Raw genomic sequence first — 12,158 nt, 5'->3', positions numbered from 1 at the left:
CTCGACGTGGTGTAACTCATTCGTTATTTTCGCTTTGTGAAATAAACAATTTGAAACGATATTTGGTCGAATTTGCATTTAAATTCGAGGCGCAATCGCGATAAGGGCACCTTTATATGAATAGATTGCGCAAGAGTTGACGGTGCGATCATACCAAAGACTAATGCACCGGATCCCATCGTAACTCCGCAGCTAAGCGCGTGCTTGGGCGAGAGTAGTACTAGGATGGGTGACCTCCGGAAGTCCTCGTGTTGCACCCTCCCATTTTATTTCATATAATGTTTTTTTAGTTGCATTTTCTCGACGTGGTGTAACTCATTCGTTATTTTGCGCTTGTGAAATAAACAATTTGAAACGATATTTGGTCGAATTTGCATTTAAATTCGAGGCGAAAGTCGCGATAAGGGCAGCCTTTATATGAATAGATTGCGCAAGAGTTGACGGTGCGATCATACCAAAGACTAATGCACCGGATCCCATCGTAACTCCGCAGCTAAGCGTGCTTGGGCGAGAGTAGTACTAGGATGGGTGACCTCCGGAAGTCCTCGTGTTGCACCCTCCCATTTTATTTCATATAATGTTTTTTTAGTTGCATTTTCTCGACGTGGTGTAACTCATTCGTTATTTATGCTTTGTGAAATAAACAATTTGAAACGATATTTGGTCGAATTTGCATTTAAATTCGAGGCGAATCGCGATAAGGGGCAGCCTTTATATGAATAGATTATGCAAGAGTTGACGGTGCGATCATACCAAAGACTAATGCACCGGATCCCATCGTAACTCCGCAGCTAAGCGTGCTTGGGCGAGAGTAGTACTAGGATGGGTGACCTCCGGAAGTCCTCGTGTTGCACCCTCCCATTTTATTTCATATAATGTTTTTTTAGTTGCATTTTCTCGACGTGGTGTAACTCATTCGTTATTTTCGCTTTTGTGAAATAAACAATTTGAAACGATATTTGGTCGAATTTGCATTTAAATTCGAGGCGCAATCGCGATAAGGGCGCCTTTATATGAATAGATTGCGCAAGAGTTGACGGGTGCGATCATACCAAAGACTAATGCACCGGATCCCATCGTAACTCCGCAGCTAAGCGTGCTTGGGCGAGAGTAGTACTAGGATGGTGACCTCTCGAAGTCCTCGTGTTGCACCCTCCCATTTTATTTCATATAATGTTTTTTTAGTTGCATTTTCTCGACGTGGTGTAACTCATTCGTTATTTTCGCTTTTGTGAAATAAACAATTTGAAACGATATTTGGTCGAATTTGCATTTAAATTCGAGGCGAATCGCGATAAGGGCAGCCTTTATATGAATAGATTATGCAAGAGTTGACGGTGCGATCATACCAAAGACTAATGCACCGGATCCCATCGTAACTCCGCAGCTAAGCGTGCTTGGCGAGAGTAGTACTAGGATGGGTGACCTCCTCGAAGTCCTCGTGTTGCACCCTCCCATTTTATTTCATATAATGTTTTTTTAGTTGCATTTTCTCGACGTGGTGTAACTCATTCGTTATTTTGCTTTTGTGAAATAAACAATTTGAAACGATATTTGGTCGAATTTGCATTTAAATTCGAGGCGAATCGCGATAAGGGCAGCTTTTATATGAATAGATTGCGCAAGAGTTGACGGTGCGATCATACCAAAGACTAATGCACCGGATCCCATCGTAACTCCGCAGCTAAGCGTGTTTGGGCGAGAGTAGTACTAGGATGGGTGACCTCCGAAGTCCTCGTGTTGCACCCTCCCATTTTATTTCATATAATGTTTTTTTAGTTGCATTTTCTCGACGTGGTGTAACTCATTCGTTATTTTCGCTTTGTGAAATAAACAATTTGAACGATATTTGGTCGAATTTGCATTTAAATTCGAGGCGAATCGCGATAAGGGCAGCCTTTATATGAATAGATTGCAAGAGTTGACGGTGCGATCATACCAAAGACTAATGCACCGGATCCCATCGTAACTCCGCAGCTAAGCGTGCTTGGGCGAGAGTAGTACTAGGATGGGTGACCTCCGAAGTCCTCGTGTTGCACCCTCCCATTTTATTTCATATAATGTTTTTTAGTTGCATTTTCTCGACGTGGTGTAACTCATTCGTTATTTATGCTTTGTGAAATAAACAATTTGAAACGATATTTGGTCGAATTTGCATTTAAATTCGAGGCGAATCGCGATAAGGGCACCTTTATATGAATAGATTGCGCAAGAGTTGACGGTGCGATCATACCAAAGACTAATGCACCGGATCCCATCGTAACTCCGCAGCTAAGCGTGCTTGGGCGAGAGTAGTACTAGGATGGTGACCTCCGAAGTCCTCGTGTTGCACCCTCCCATTTTATTTCATATAATGTTTTTTTAGTTGCATTTTCTCGACGTGGTGTAACTCATTCGTTATTTATGCTTTGTGAAATAAACAATTTGAAACGATATTTGGTCGAATTTGCATTTAAATTCGAGGCGAATCGCGATAAGGGCAGCCTTTATATGAATAGATTGCGCAAGAGTTGACGGTGCGATCATACCAAAGACTAATGCACCGGATCCCATCGTAACTCCGCAGCTAAGCGTGCTTGGGCGAGAGTAGTACTAGGATGGGTGACCTCCGAAGTCCTCGTGTTGCACCCTCCCATTTTATTTCATATAATGTTTTTTTAGTTGCATTTTCTCGACGTGGTGTAACTCATTCGTTATTTTGCTTTGTGAAATAAACAATTTGAAACGATATTTGGTCGAATTTGCATTTAAATTCGAGGCGAAATCGCGATAAGGGCGCCTTTATATGAATAGATTATGCAAGAGTTGACGGGTGCGATCATACCAAAGACTAATGCACCGGATCCCATCGTAACTCCGCAGCTAAGCGTGCTTGGGCGAGAGTAGTACTAGGATGGTGACCTCCTCGAAGTCCTCGTGTTGCACCCTCCCATTTTATTTCATATAATGTTTTTTTAGTTGCATTTTCTCGACGTGGTGTAACTCATTCGTTATTTGCGCTTTTGTGAAATAAACAATTTGAAACGATATTTGGTCGAATTTGCATTTAAATTCGAGGCGAATCGCGATAAGGGCACCTTTATATGAATAGATTGCGCAAGAGTTGACGGTGCGATCATACCAAAGACTAATGCACCGGATCCCATCGTAACTCCGCAGCTTAAGCGTGCTTGGGCGAGAGTAGTACTAGGATGGGTGACCTCCGGAAGTCCTCGTGTTGCACCCTCCCATTTTATTTCATATAATGTTTTTTTAGTTGCATTTTCTCGACGTGGTGTAACTCATTCGTTATTTTCGCTTTGTGAAATAAACAATTTGAAACGATATTTGGTCGAATTTGCATTTAAATTCGAGGCGAATCGCGATAAGGGCAGCCTTTATATGAATAGATTATGCAAGAGTTGACGGGTGCGATCATACCAAAGACTAATGCACCGGATCCCATCGTAACTCCGCAGCTAAGCGTGCTTGGGCGAGAGTAGTACTAGGATGGGTGACCTCCGGAAGTCCTCGTGTTGCACCCTCCCATTTTATTTCATATAATGTTTTTTAGTTGCATTTTCTCGACGTGGTGTAACTCATTCGTTATTTTCGCTTTTGTGAAATAAACAATTTGAAACGATATTTGGTCGAATTTGCATTTAAATTCGAGGCGAATCGCGATAAGGGCAGCCTTTATATGAATAGATTGCAAGAGTTGACGGGTGCGATCATACCAAAGACTAATGCACCGGATCCCATCGTAACTCCGCAGCTAAGCGTGCTTGGGCGAGAGTAGTACTAGGATGGGTGACCTCCGGAAGTCCTCGTGTTGCACCCTCCCATTTTATTTCATATAATGTTTTTTTAGTTGCATTTTCTCGACGTGGTGTAACTCATTCGTTATTTTCGCTTTGTGAAATAAACAATTTGAAACGATATTTGGTCGAATTTGCATTTAAATTCGAGGCGAATCGCGATAAGGGCACCTTTATATGAATAGATTGCGCAAGAGTTGACGGGTGCGATCATACCAAAGACTAATGCACCGGATCCCATCGTAACTCCGCAGCTAAGCGTGCTTGGGCGAGAGTAGTACTAGGATGGGTGACCTCCGAAGTCCTCGTGTTGCACCCTCCCATTTTATTTCATATAATGTTTTTTTAGTTGCATTTTCTCGACGTGGTGTAACTCATTCGTTATTTATGCTTTGTGAAATAAACAATTTGAAACGATATTTGGTCGAATTTGCATTTAAATTCGAGGCGAATCGCGATAAGGGCACCTTTATATGAATAGATTATGCAAGAGTTGACGGTGCGATCATACCAAAGACTAATGCACCGGATCCCATCGTAACTCCGCAGCTAAGCGTGCTTGGGCGAGAGTAGTACTAGGATGGGTGACCTCCGAAGTCCTCGTGTTGCACCCTCCCATTTTATTTCATATAATGTTTTTTTAGTTGCATTTTCTCGACGTGGTGTAACTCATTCGTTATTTTCGCTTTGTGAAATAAACAATTTGAAACGATATTTGGTCGAATTTGCATTTAAATTCGAGGCGAATCGCGATAAGGGCAGCCTTTATATGAATAGATTATGCAAGAGTTGACGGTGCGATCATACCAAAGACTAATGCACCGGATCCCATCGTAACTCCGCAGCTAAGCGTGCTTGGGCGAGAGTAGTACTAGGATGGGTGACCTCCTCGAAGTCCTCGTGTTGCACCCTCCCATTTTATTTCATATAATGTTTTTTAGTTGCATTTTCTCGACGTGGTGTAACTCATTCGTTATTTTGCTTTGTGAAATAAACAATTTGAAACGATATTTGGTCGAATTTGCATTTAAATTCGAGGCGAATCGCGATAAGGGCAGCCTTTATATGAATAGATTGCGCAAGAGTTGACGGGTGCGATCATACCAAAGACTAATGCACCGGATCCCATCGTAACTCCGCAGCTAAGCGTGCTTGGGCGAGAGTAGTACTAGGATGGTGACCTCCGGAAGTCCTCGTGTTGCACCCTCCCATTTTATTTCATATAATGTTTTTTTAGTTGCATTTTCTCGACGTGGTGTAACTCATTCGTTATTTATGCTTTTGTGAAATAAACAATTTGAAACGATATTTGGTCGAATTTGCATTTAAATTCGAGGCGAATCGCGATAAGGGCAGCCTTTTATATGAATAGATTGCGCAAGAGTTGACGGGTGCGATCATACCAAAGACTAATGCACCGGATCCCATCGTAACTCCGCAGCTTAAGCGTGTTTGGGCGAGAGTAGTACTAGGATGGGTGACCTCGGAAGTCCTCGTGTTGCACCCTCCCATTTTATTTCATATAATGTTTTTTTAGTTGCATTTTCTCGACGAGGTGTAACTCATTCGTTATTTTCGCTTTGTGAAATAAACAATTTGAAGATATTCGTCGTTTGCATTTAAATTCCCATTTTATTTTATATGAATAGATTTTTAAGAGTTGACATTTTCATACCAAAGACTAATGCACCGGATCCCATCGTAACTCCGCATTCGTTATTTTAGTACTAGGATGGGTGACCTCCGAAGTCCTCGTGTTGCACCCTCCCATTTTATTTCATATAATGATTTTTGCATTTTCTCGACGTGGTGTAACTCATTCGTTATTTGCATTGTGAAATAAACAATTTGAAACGATATTTGGTCGAATTTGCATCGAATTTGCATTTAAATTCGAGGCGCAATCGCGATAAGGGCACTTTTATATGAATAGATTGCGCAAGCAAGAGTTGACGGTGCGATCATACCAAAGACTAATGCACCGGATCCCATCGTAACTCCGCAGCTTAAGCGTGCTTTGGGCGAGAGTAGTACTAGGATGGGTGACCTCCGAAGTCCTCGTGTTGCACCCTCCCATTTTATTTCATATAATGTTTTTTTAGTTGCATTTTCTCGACGTGGTGTAACTCATTCGTTATTTATGCTTTGTGAAATAAACAATTTGAAACGATATTTGGTCGAATTTGCATTTAAATTCGAGGCGAATCGCGATAAGGGCGCCTTTATATGAATAGATTATGCAAGAGTTGACGGGTGCGATCATACCAAAGACTAATGCACCGGATCCCATCGTAACTCCGCAGCTAAGCGTGCTTGGGCGAGAGTAGTACTAGGATGGGTGACCTCCTCGAAGTCCTCGTGTTGCACCCTCCCATTTTATTTCATATAATGTTTTTTAGTTGCATTTTCTCGACGTGGTGTAACTCATTCGTTATTTTGCTTTGTGAAATAAACAATTTGAAACGATATTTGGTCGAATTTGCATTTAAATTCGAGGCGAATCGCGATAAGGGCACCTTTATATGAATAGATTGCGCAAGAGTTGACGGTGCGATCATACCAAAGACTAATGCACCGGATCCCATCGTAACTCCGCAGCTAAGCGTGCTTGGGCGAGAGTAGTACTAGGATGGGTGACCTCCGAAGTCCTCGTGTTGCACCCTCCCATTTTATTTCATATAATGTTTTTTAGTTGCATTTTCTCGACGTGGTGTAACTCATTCGTTATTTTGCTTTTGTGAAATAAACAATTTGAAACGATATTTGGTCGAATTTGCATTTAAATTCGAGGCGCAATCGCGATAAGGGCAGCCTTTATATGAATAGATTATGCAAGAGTTGACGGGCGCGATCATACCAAAGACTAATGCACCGGATCCCATCGTAACTCCGCAGCTAAGCGTGCTTGGGCGAGAGTAGTACTAGGATGGGTGACCTCCGAAGTCCTCGTGTTGCACCCTCCCATTTTATTTCATATAATGTTTTTTTAGTTGCATTTTCTCGACGTGGTGTAACTCATTCGTTATTTTGCTTTGTGAAATAAACAATTTGAAACGATATTTGGTCGAATTTGCATTTAAATTCGAGGCGAATCGCGATAAGGGCACCTTTATATGAATAGATTGCGCAAGAGTTGACGGTGCGATCATACCAAAGACTAATGCACCGGATCCCATCGTAACTCCGCAGCTTAAGCGTGCTTGGGCGAGAGTAGTACTAGGATGGGTGACCTCCTCGAAGTCCTCGTGTTGCACCCTCCCATTTTATTTCATATAATGTTTTTTTAGTTGCATTTTCTCGACGTGGTGTAACTCATTCGTTATTTTCGCTTTTGTGAAATAAACAATTTGAAACGATATTTGGTCGAATTTGCATTTAAATTCGAGGCGAATCGCGATAAGGGCAGCCTTTATATGAATAGATTGCGCAAGAGTTGACGGTGCGATCATACCAAAGACTAATGCACCGGATCCCATCGTAACTCCGCAGCTAAGCGTGCTTGGGCGAGAGTAGTACTAGGATGGTGACCTCCGGAAGTCCTCGTGTTGCACCCTCCCATTTTATTTCATATAATGTTTTTTTAGTTGCATTTTCTCGACGTGGTGTAACTCATTCGTTATTTTCGCTTTGTGAAATAAACAATTTGAAACGATATTTGGTCGAATTTGCATTTAAATTCGAGGCGAATCGCGATAAGGGCAACCTTTATATGAATAGATTGCAAGAGTTGACGGTGCGATCATACCAAAGACTAATGCACCGGATCCCATCGTAACTCCGCAGCTAAGCGTGCTTGGGCGAGAGTAGTACTAGGATGGGTGACCTCCGAAGTCCTCGTGTTGCACCCTCCCATTTTATTTCATATAATGTTTTTTTAGTTGCATTTTCTCGACGTGGTGTAACTCATTCGTTATTTATGCTTTGTGAAATAAACAATTTGAAACGATATTTGGTCGAATTTGCATTTAAATTCGAGGCGAATCGCGATAAGGGCAGCTTTTATATGAATAGATTATGCAAGAGTTGACGGTGCGATCATACCAAAGACTAATGCACCGGATCCCATCGTAACTCCGCAGCTAAGCGTGCTTGGGCGAGAGTAGTACTAGGATGGGTGACCTCCGAAGTCCTCGTGTTGCACCCTCCCATTTTATTTCATATAATGTTTTTTTAGTTGCATTTTCTCGACGTGGTGTAACTCATTCGTTATTTTCGCTTTTGTGAAATAAACAATTTGAAACGATATTTGGTCGAATTTGCATTTAAATTCGAGGCGAATCGCGATAAGGGCACTTTTATATGAATAGATTGCGCAAGAGTTGACGGGTGCGATCATACCAAAGACTAATGCACCGGATCCCATCGTAACTCCGCAGCTAAGCGTGTTTGGGCGAGAGTAGTACTAGGATGGGTGACCTCCGGAAGTCCTCGTGTTGCACCCTCCCATTTTATTTCATATAATGTTTTTTAGTTGCATTTTCTCGACGTGGTGTAACTCATTCGTTATTTGCGCTTTGTGAAATAAACAATTTGAAACGATATTTGGTCGAATTTGCATTTAAATTCGAGGCGAATCGCGATAAGGGCAGCCTTTATATGAATAGATTATGCAAGAGTTGACGGGTGCGATCATACCAAAGACTAATGCACCGGATCCCATCGTAACTCCGCAGCTAAGCGTGTTTGGGCGAGAGTAGTACTAGGATGGTGACCTCCGGAAGTCCTCGTGTTGCACCCTCCCATTTTATTTCATATAATTTTTTTAGTTGCATTTTCTCGACGTGGTGTAACTCATTCGTTATTTATGCTTTGTGAAATAAACAATTTGAAACGATATTTGGTCGAATTTGCATTTAAATTGAGGCGAATCGCGATAAGGGGCACCTTTATATGAATAGATTATGCAAGAGTTGACGGTGCGATCATACCAAAGACTAATGCACCGGATCCCATCGTAACTCCGCAGCTAAGCGTGCTTGGGCGAGAGTAGTACTAGGATGGGTGACCTCCGGAAGTCCTCGTGTTGCACCCTCCCATTTTATTTCATATAATGTTTTTTAGTTGCATTTTCTCGACGTGGTGTAACTCATTCGTTATTTTCGCTTTTGTGAAATAAACAATTTGAAACGATATTTGGTCGAATTTGCATTTAAATTCGAGGCGCAATCGCGATAAGGGCAGCCTTTATATGAATAGATTGCGCAAGAGTTGACGGTGCGATCATACCAAAGACTAATGCACCGGATCCCATCGTAACTCCGCAGCTAAGCGTGTTTGGCGAGAGTAGTACTAGGATGGTGACCTCCTCGAAGTCCTCGTGTTGCACCCTCCCATTTTATTTCATATAATGTTTTTTTAGTTGCATTTTCTCGACGTGGTGTAACTCATTCGTTATTTTCGCTTTGTGAAATAAACAATTTGAAACGATATTTGGTCGAATTTGCATTTAAATTGAGGCGAATCGCGATAAGGGCAGCCTTTATATGAATAGATTGCAAGAGTTGACGGTGCGATCATACCAAAGACTAATGCACCGGATCCCATCGTAACTCCGCAGCTAAGCGTGCTTGGGCGAGAGTAGTACTAGGATGGGTGACCTCCGAAGTCCTCGTGTTGCACCCTCCCATTTTATTTCATATAATGTTTTTTTAGTTGCATTTTCTCGACGTGGTGTAACTCATTCGTTATTTTGCTTTGTGAAATAAACAATTTGAAACGATATTTGGTCGAATTTGCATTTAAATTCGAGGCGAATCGCGATAAGGGCAGCCTTTATATGAATAGATTGCGCAAGAGTTGACGGTGCGATCATACCAAAGACTAATGCACCGGATCCCATCGTAACTCCGCAGCTAAAGCGTGCTTGGGCGAGAGTAGTACTAGGATGGTGACCTCCGGAAGTCCTCGTGTTGCACCCTCCCATTTTATTTCATATAATGTTTTTTAGTTGCATTTTCTCGACGTGGTGTAACTCATTCGTTATTTGCGCTTTTGTGAAATAAACAATTTGAAACGATATTTGGTCGAATTTGCATTTAAATTCGAGGCGCAATCGCGATAAGGGCACCTTTATATGAATAGATTATGCAAGAGTTGATTTGCGTGCGATCATACCAAAGACTAATGCACCGGATCCCATCGTAACTCCGCAGCTAAGCGTGCTTGGGCGAGAGTAGTACTAGGATGGTGACCTCCGAAGTCCTCGTGTTGCACCCTCCCATTTTATTTCATATAATGTTTTTTTAGTTGCATTTTCTCGACGTGGTGTAACTCATTCGTTATTTTGCTTTTGTGAAATAAACAATTTGAAACGATATTTGGTCGAATTTGCATTTAAATTCGAGGCGCAATCGCGATAAGGGCAGCCTTTATATGAATAGATTGCGCAAGAGTTGACGGGTGCGATCATACCAAAGACTAATGCACCGGATCCCATCGTAACTCCGCAGCTAAGCGTGTTTGGGCGAGAGTAGTACTAGGATGGGTGACCTCCTCGAAGTCCTCGTGTTGCACCCTCCCATTTTATTTCATATAATGTTTTTTAGTTGCATTTTCTCGACGTGGTGTAACTCATTCGTTATTTATGCTTTTGTGAAATAAACAATTTGAAACGATATTTGGTCGAATTTGCATTTAAATTGAGGCGAATCGCGATAAGGGCAGCCTTTATATGAATAGATTATGCAAGAGTTGACGGTGCGATCATACCAAAGACTAATGCACCGGATCCCATCGTAACTCCGCAGCTAAGCGTGCTTGGGCGAGAGTAGTACTAGGATGGGTGACCTCCTCGAAGTCCTCGTGTTGCACCCTCCCATTTTATTTCATATAATGTTTTTTTAGTTGCATTTTCTCGACGTGGTGTAACTCATTCGTTATTTTCGCTTTGTGAAATAAACAATTTGAAACGATATTTGGTCGAATTTGCATTTAAATTCGAGGCGCAATCGCGATAAGGGCACCTTTATATGAATAGATTGCGCAAGAGTTGACGGGTGCGATCATACCAAAGACTAATGCACCGGATCCCATCGTAACTCCGCAGCTAAGCGTGCTTGGGCGAGAGTAGTACTAGGATGGGTGACCTCCTCGAAGTCCTCGTGTTGCACCCTCCCATTTTATTTCATATAATGTTTTTTTAGTTGCATTTTCTCGACGTGGTGTAACTCATTCGTTATTTTCGCTTTGTGAAATAAACAATTTGAAACGATATTTGGTCGAATTTGCATTTAAATTCGAGGCGCAATCGCGATAAGGGCAGCCTTTATATGAATAGATTGCGCAAGAGTTGACGGTGCGATCATACCAAAGACTAATGCACCGGATCCCATCGTAACTCCGCAGCTAAGCGTGTTTGGGCGAGAGTAGTACTAGGATGGTGACCTCCTGAAGTCCTCGTGTTGCACCCTCCCATTTTATTTCATATAATGTTTTTTAGTTGCATTTTCTCGACGTGGTGTAACTCATTCGTTATTTTCGCTTTTGTGAAATAAACAATTTGAAACGATATTTGGTCGAATTTGCATTTAAATTCGAGGCGAATCGCGATAAGGGGCAGCCTTTATATGAATAGATTATGCAAGAGTTGACGGTGCGATCATACCAAAGACTAATGCACCGGATCCCATCGTAACTCCGCAGCTAAGCGTGCTTGGGCGAGAGTAGTACTAGGATGGGTGACCTCCGGAAGTCCTCGTGTTGCACCCTCCCATTTTATTTCATATAATGTTTTTTAGTTGCATTTTCTCGACGTGGTGTAACTCATTCGTTATTTTCGCTTTTGTGAAATAAACAATTTGAAACGATATTTGGTCGAATTTGCATTTAAATTGAGGCGCAATCGCGATAAGGGCGCCTTTATATGAATAGATTATGCAAGAGTTGACGGGTGCGATCATACCAAAGACTAATGCACCGGATCCCATCGTAACTCCGCAGCTAAGCGTGCTTGGGCGAGAGTAGTACTAGGATGGTGACCTCCGGAAGTCCTCGTGTTGCACCCTCCCATTTTATTTCATATAATGTTTTTTAGTTGCATTTTCTCGACGTGGTGTAACTCATTCGTTATTTTCGCTTTGTGAAATAAACAATTTGAACGATATTTGGTCGAATTTGCATTTAAATTCGAGGCGCAATCGCGATAAGGGCAGCCTTTATATGAATAGATTGCGCAAGAGTTGACGGGTGCGATCATACCAAAGACTAATGCACCGGATCCCATCGTAACTCCGCAGCTAAGCGTGCGTTTGGCGAGAGTAGTACTAGGATGGGTGACCTCCGGAAGTCCTCGTGTTGCACCCTCCCATTTTATTTCATATAATGTTTTTTAGTTGCATTTTCTCGACGTGGTGTAACTCATTC

At 42.0% G+C, this 12,158-nt stretch overlaps 40 pseudogenes; all 40 read left to right on the top strand.

Moving 5' to 3' along the window:
• The first annotated feature begins 140 nt into the window (after positions 1–140).
• LOC128039136 (5S ribosomal RNA) lies at positions 141–260 on the top strand (annotated as a pseudogene).
• Positions 261–441: 181 nt separating this feature from the next.
• On the top strand, positions 442–559 carry LOC128039066 (5S ribosomal RNA; annotated as a pseudogene).
• A 180-nt stretch (positions 560–739) lies between these two features.
• Positions 740–857, top strand: LOC128039065 (5S ribosomal RNA; annotated as a pseudogene).
• Positions 858–1,038: 181 nt separating this feature from the next.
• LOC128039126 (5S ribosomal RNA) lies at positions 1,039–1,155 on the top strand (annotated as a pseudogene).
• Positions 1,156–1,335: 180 nt separating this feature from the next.
• On the top strand, positions 1,336–1,453 carry LOC128039153 (5S ribosomal RNA; annotated as a pseudogene).
• Positions 1,454–1,632: 179 nt separating this feature from the next.
• On the top strand, positions 1,633–1,749 carry LOC128039079 (5S ribosomal RNA; annotated as a pseudogene).
• Positions 1,750–1,925: 176 nt separating this feature from the next.
• On the top strand, positions 1,926–2,042 carry LOC128039112 (5S ribosomal RNA; annotated as a pseudogene).
• Positions 2,043–2,219: 177 nt separating this feature from the next.
• Positions 2,220–2,335, top strand: LOC128039156 (5S ribosomal RNA; annotated as a pseudogene).
• A 179-nt stretch (positions 2,336–2,514) lies between these two features.
• On the top strand, positions 2,515–2,631 carry LOC128039111 (5S ribosomal RNA; annotated as a pseudogene).
• Positions 2,632–2,810: 179 nt separating this feature from the next.
• Positions 2,811–2,928, top strand: LOC128039095 (5S ribosomal RNA; annotated as a pseudogene).
• Positions 2,929–3,107: 179 nt separating this feature from the next.
• On the top strand, positions 3,108–3,226 carry LOC128039148 (5S ribosomal RNA; annotated as a pseudogene).
• Positions 3,227–3,406: 180 nt separating this feature from the next.
• On the top strand, positions 3,407–3,524 carry LOC128039169 (5S ribosomal RNA; annotated as a pseudogene).
• A 178-nt stretch (positions 3,525–3,702) lies between these two features.
• LOC128039163 (5S ribosomal RNA) lies at positions 3,703–3,820 on the top strand (annotated as a pseudogene).
• Positions 3,821–3,999: 179 nt separating this feature from the next.
• On the top strand, positions 4,000–4,116 carry LOC128039044 (5S ribosomal RNA; annotated as a pseudogene).
• A 178-nt stretch (positions 4,117–4,294) lies between these two features.
• LOC128039110 (5S ribosomal RNA) lies at positions 4,295–4,411 on the top strand (annotated as a pseudogene).
• A 179-nt stretch (positions 4,412–4,590) lies between these two features.
• LOC128039197 (5S ribosomal RNA) lies at positions 4,591–4,709 on the top strand (annotated as a pseudogene).
• Positions 4,710–4,887: 178 nt separating this feature from the next.
• LOC128039089 (5S ribosomal RNA) lies at positions 4,888–5,004 on the top strand (annotated as a pseudogene).
• A 182-nt stretch (positions 5,005–5,186) lies between these two features.
• Positions 5,187–5,304, top strand: LOC128039082 (5S ribosomal RNA; annotated as a pseudogene).
• A 446-nt stretch (positions 5,305–5,750) lies between these two features.
• On the top strand, positions 5,751–5,869 carry LOC128039164 (5S ribosomal RNA; annotated as a pseudogene).
• A 179-nt stretch (positions 5,870–6,048) lies between these two features.
• LOC128039107 (5S ribosomal RNA) lies at positions 6,049–6,167 on the top strand (annotated as a pseudogene).
• A 176-nt stretch (positions 6,168–6,343) lies between these two features.
• LOC128039109 (5S ribosomal RNA) lies at positions 6,344–6,460 on the top strand (annotated as a pseudogene).
• A 180-nt stretch (positions 6,461–6,640) lies between these two features.
• Positions 6,641–6,757, top strand: LOC128039103 (5S ribosomal RNA; annotated as a pseudogene).
• Positions 6,758–6,934: 177 nt separating this feature from the next.
• On the top strand, positions 6,935–7,054 carry LOC128039142 (5S ribosomal RNA; annotated as a pseudogene).
• A 180-nt stretch (positions 7,055–7,234) lies between these two features.
• Positions 7,235–7,351, top strand: LOC128039139 (5S ribosomal RNA; annotated as a pseudogene).
• A 177-nt stretch (positions 7,352–7,528) lies between these two features.
• Positions 7,529–7,645, top strand: LOC128039108 (5S ribosomal RNA; annotated as a pseudogene).
• Positions 7,646–7,824: 179 nt separating this feature from the next.
• On the top strand, positions 7,825–7,941 carry LOC128039106 (5S ribosomal RNA; annotated as a pseudogene).
• A 180-nt stretch (positions 7,942–8,121) lies between these two features.
• On the top strand, positions 8,122–8,239 carry LOC128039041 (5S ribosomal RNA; annotated as a pseudogene).
• A 179-nt stretch (positions 8,240–8,418) lies between these two features.
• Positions 8,419–8,535, top strand: LOC128039194 (5S ribosomal RNA; annotated as a pseudogene).
• Positions 8,536–8,711: 176 nt separating this feature from the next.
• On the top strand, positions 8,712–8,829 carry LOC128039064 (5S ribosomal RNA; annotated as a pseudogene).
• A 180-nt stretch (positions 8,830–9,009) lies between these two features.
• On the top strand, positions 9,010–9,126 carry LOC128039165 (5S ribosomal RNA; annotated as a pseudogene).
• Positions 9,127–9,302: 176 nt separating this feature from the next.
• On the top strand, positions 9,303–9,419 carry LOC128039105 (5S ribosomal RNA; annotated as a pseudogene).
• A 178-nt stretch (positions 9,420–9,597) lies between these two features.
• LOC128039166 (5S ribosomal RNA) lies at positions 9,598–9,715 on the top strand (annotated as a pseudogene).
• A 182-nt stretch (positions 9,716–9,897) lies between these two features.
• Positions 9,898–10,013, top strand: LOC128039154 (5S ribosomal RNA; annotated as a pseudogene).
• Positions 10,014–10,194: 181 nt separating this feature from the next.
• On the top strand, positions 10,195–10,313 carry LOC128039199 (5S ribosomal RNA; annotated as a pseudogene).
• A 178-nt stretch (positions 10,314–10,491) lies between these two features.
• Positions 10,492–10,610, top strand: LOC128039196 (5S ribosomal RNA; annotated as a pseudogene).
• A 180-nt stretch (positions 10,611–10,790) lies between these two features.
• On the top strand, positions 10,791–10,909 carry LOC128039096 (5S ribosomal RNA; annotated as a pseudogene).
• Positions 10,910–11,089: 180 nt separating this feature from the next.
• Positions 11,090–11,206, top strand: LOC128039125 (5S ribosomal RNA; annotated as a pseudogene).
• A 180-nt stretch (positions 11,207–11,386) lies between these two features.
• LOC128039062 (5S ribosomal RNA) lies at positions 11,387–11,504 on the top strand (annotated as a pseudogene).
• A 179-nt stretch (positions 11,505–11,683) lies between these two features.
• LOC128039088 (5S ribosomal RNA) lies at positions 11,684–11,800 on the top strand (annotated as a pseudogene).
• Positions 11,801–11,979: 179 nt separating this feature from the next.
• On the top strand, positions 11,980–12,098 carry LOC128039127 (5S ribosomal RNA; annotated as a pseudogene).
• The last annotated feature ends 60 nt before the right edge of the window (positions 12,099–12,158 follow it).

This window comes from Gossypium raimondii, unplaced genomic scaffold (genome assembly GCF_025698545.1).
Source record: "Gossypium raimondii isolate GPD5lz unplaced genomic scaffold, ASM2569854v1 Contig00333, whole genome shotgun sequence".
In the NCBI taxonomy this organism is placed as follows: Eukaryota; Viridiplantae; Streptophyta; class Magnoliopsida; order Malvales; family Malvaceae; genus Gossypium; species Gossypium raimondii.
The sequence above is the reverse complement of the archived record's forward strand: the minus strand, read 5'-3'. Positions and strand labels throughout refer to the sequence as shown.